This window comes from Littorina saxatilis, unplaced genomic scaffold, assembly GCF_037325665.1.
Source record: "Littorina saxatilis isolate snail1 unplaced genomic scaffold, US_GU_Lsax_2.0 scaffold_498, whole genome shotgun sequence".
NCBI lineage: Eukaryota > Metazoa > Mollusca > Gastropoda > Littorinimorpha > Littorinidae > Littorina > Littorina saxatilis.
Window position 1 is genome coordinate 53,207 of NW_027127162.1, and position 4,294 is coordinate 57,500.

A 4,294-nucleotide genomic window follows, 5' to 3' on the forward strand; every position below is an offset into this window, starting at 1 on the left:
AAGAGAGGTACAGAAAAGCGTGCTATCCTTCTTAGCGCAACTACTACCCCGCTCTTCTTGTCAATTTCACTGCCTTTGCCATGAGCGGTAGACTGACGATGCTACGAGTATACGGTCTTGCTGAAAAATGGCATTGCGTTCAGTTTCATTTTGTGAGTTCGACAGCTACTTGACTAAATATTGTATTTTCGCCTTACGCGACTTGTTTTTTCTGTTGTGAACTGTCCGCTAATCGTGTAGACTAACAGATTTAGGAACTTCGCAACATGCAGGTGGAGAGAGAGAGGGGAAGAGAGAGACTGAGAGAGAGAGAAAAAAAACAAGTCGCGTAAGGCGAAATTACTACATTTAGTCAAGCTGTGGAACTCACAGAATGAAACTGAACGTAGTCCGCCGCTAGTGCAAAAGGCAGTGAAAGTGACGAGCCTGTTTGGCGCGGTAGCGATTGCGCTGTGCTTCATAGCACGCTTTACTGTACCTCTCTTCGTTTTAACTTTCTGAGCGTGTTTTTAATCCAAACATATCCTATCTATATGTTTTTGGAATCAGGAACCGACAAGGAATAAGATGAAATAGTTTTTAAAACGATTTCGGAAATTTAATTTTGATCATATTTTTTATATTTTTAATTTTCAGAGTTGTTTTTAATTCAAATATAACATATGTATATGTTTTTGGAATCAGAAAATGACGAAGAATAAGATGAACTTTTTTTTGGATCGTTTAATAAAAAAATAATTTTAATTACAAGTTTCCGATTTTTAATGACCAAACTCACTCATTAGTTTTTAAGCCACCAAGCTGAAATGCAATACCAAACCCCGGCCTTCGTCGAAGATTGCTTTGCCAAAATTTCAATCAATTTAATGGAAAAATGAGGGAGTGACAGTGCCGCCTCAACTTTTACAAAAAGCCGGATATGACGTCATCAAAGGTATTTATCGAAAAAATGAAAAAAAAGTCCGGGGATATCATACCCTGGAACTCTCATGTCAAATTTCATAAAGATCGGCCCAGTAGTTTAGTCTGAATCGCTCTACACACACACACAGACAGACAGACACACACACACACACACACACACACACACACACACACACACACACACACACACACACACACACACACATACACCACGACCCTCGTCTCGATTCCCCCCTCTATGTTAAAACATTTAGTCAAAACTTGACTAAATGTAACAAGTCGCGTAAGGCGAAAATACAATATTTAGTCAAGTAGCTGTCGAACTCACAGAATGAAACTGAACGCAATGCCATTTTTCAGCAAGACCGTATACTCGTAGCATCGTCAGTCCACCGCTCATGGCAAAGGCAGTGAAATTGACAAGAAGAGCGGGGTAGTAGTTGCGCTAAAAAGGATAGCACGCTTTTCTGTACCTCTCTTTCTTTTAACTTTCTGAGCGTGTTTTTAATCCAAACATATCATATCTATATGTTTTTGGAATCAGGAACCGACAAGGAATAAGATGAAAGTGTTTTTGGTTTGGACAATTTAATTTTGATAATAATTTTTATATATTTAATTTTCAGAGCTTGTTTTTAATCCGAATATAACATATTTATATGTTTTTGGAATCAGCAAATGATGGAAAATAAGATAAACGTAAATTTGGATCGTTTTATAAATTTTTATTTTTTTTTACAATTTTCAGATTTTTAATGACCAAAGTCATTAATTAATTTTTAAGCCACCAAGCTGAAATGCAATACGGAAGTCCGGGCTTCGTCGAAGATAACTTGACCAAAATTTCAACCAATTTGGTTGAAAAATGAGGGCGTGACAGTGCTGCCTCAACTTTCACGAAAAGCCGGATATGACGTCATCAAAGACATTTATCAAAAAAATGAAAAAAACGTATGGGGATTTCATACCCAGGAACTCTAATGTCAAATTTCATAAAGATCGGTCCAGTAGTTTAGTCTGAATCGCTCTACACACACACACAGACACACACACACACACACGCACACACACGCACATACACCACGACCCTCGTTTCGATTCCCCCTCGATGTTAAAATATTTAGTCAAAACTTGACTAAATATAAAAAGAATGGGTGAGAGAGAGAGAAAGAGGGAGAGAGAGAGTGGGAAGGGAGGGAGAGAGAGAGAGAGGGAGGGAGAGAGAGAGAGAGATAGAGAGAGAGAGAGAGAGAGAGAGAGAGAGAGAGAGAGAGAGAGAGAGAGAGAGAGAGAGAGAGAGAGAGAGAGAGAGAGATCGGACAATTCTCTGTATATATGTTTGTCTTTTTCAAGTATGTTTTCAATTTTTAGTTGAGCAGTAATTATTTCTGAAAACACAAGAAAGTTATGCTCTGGCAAGATAATTATATTACAATGATTAGGACCAATGCACTCTCGGTAGTATCAAACTAAGAGAGCAAATAGAAATAAGATAATACTTTGAAGTTTTCTTAAACTTAGTGAAACTATGACTATAATATTACACGTCCTCATATTCTTGGAGAGAGAAAAATCTGATACCAACACTGAACAACGACAAAAGGAAGAGACGAAAAAAACCCAGATATTCTGCTCTTCGGGTGCATCTGTTCTTCAACAAGGACAAAAGTGAGATAAATAATGTGTCAGAAACCGGGCGAAAGAACCATGAATCTTGGTGCTTGTGAAATAACGATTTCTCACATGGATAACCGCACTGTCATTGCAGTTGAGAGCGTCACATTCTTTGCATTATGAATTATTAAGCTCGACGTGGGTGAAGAGCTGTTGAAAGCAATGTGAGAAATGGACGCAAACTGTGATAAGAGAATAAATGACACAGAAAAGCTTTTTCGATCCACTTTGATGCGGCATTGCAATCTACGAATGTAAATCTTCTTCTCTGCAAAAATGTCAGGTTTAGGGGGTGCTCCGCTTAGGTCATCTCTGATGAAAACAAAAAGCGTCGTTCCGCTGAAATTATTTTGATGTTTTAGGAATCATTTGAAGGCATTATTATAGTTCTCTAAATCCTTCCTTTTGTCCTTTTTTTTCTTTCTTTGCCCTATTTTCTTTTTTTCTTTCTTTCTTTCTTTCTTTCTTTATTTTCTTTTTTTCTTTTTTTTTTCTTTCTTTCTCTCTTCATTTCCTTCCTTTCTCTCTTTCTCTCTTTCTTTCTTTCTTTCTTTCTTTATTCATTTCTAGTAGGAAATGTTAGTCTTGCTAGGCTTTCTTTCTTTCTTTCTTTCTTTCTTCTTGCAGGGCATGATCTTAGTTTTGCTAGACCCGCACAGAGAAAAAAGCCTTCGCAGGGCGGCGAGAGAGAATATACCGCTTCACGAAACATCTGAGCTACCGCGGAACCCAGTTGAAATATCCCGTTCGTTGCATGCAGACTGTCACATATATGGAAAGCCGTTTGGCTCATAACCATTACACGTGTAAAAAAAATGATTAGTACACGTGTAATAAATAATTAATACACGTGTAATTAATGATTAATACACGTGTAATAAAAATGTCATACACGTGTACAAAATGATTAGATACACGCGTAATAAACATTTCTTACACGTGCATGAAATATTTATTACACGTGTATTTAATCATTTCTTACAGGTGTATGAAATATTTATTACACGTGTATTTAATCATTATGCTATTCCATAGCATAAGAAAAAAGATAAATTACACGTGCAATAAGAAATAAATCCACGTGTATTAATCATTTATTACACGTGTATTTATGATTTATTACACGTGTAATGGTTATGAGCCAAACGGCTTTCCATACACATAAGGCAACACGAACAGAGAAGACAGTGTTTGACTGTCACAGCTTGTTAGACAGAATTTTTAGAACACCTGCGCCTTGAAACGTCGAAGTCTTTTGTATTCATCAACCGCGACCAGTAGTTCGATTTTGTCTGGGGGTATAGGGTACTGGGTACTTGATTGGAGAGGGGGGAGGGGGTGGGAGGGGGATACTTATAGTAGGGGAGGGTACGGTTAAGACAGCGTAGATGAAGGGGGGAGCCGCAGAAAGATGAAGATGGGAGGGGTTGTCAGGGATATGGGGGAGGGGGGTAGGGGTTGTCAGTGTGTGGATGTCTGTTTCTCTGCCTATAAATGTTTCCGTCCATCTGTATGTGGGTGAATGTGTGCGGTGTGTGACCGCCCCCCCCCCCCCCCCAACAAAACTCTCTCTTTCTTTCTTTCTCTCTCTCTTTCTCTCTCTCTCTCTTTCTCTCTCTCTCTCTCTCTCTCTTTCTCTCTCTCTCTCTCTCTCTCTCTCTCTCTCTTTCTCTCTCTTTCTCTCTCTCTCTCTCTC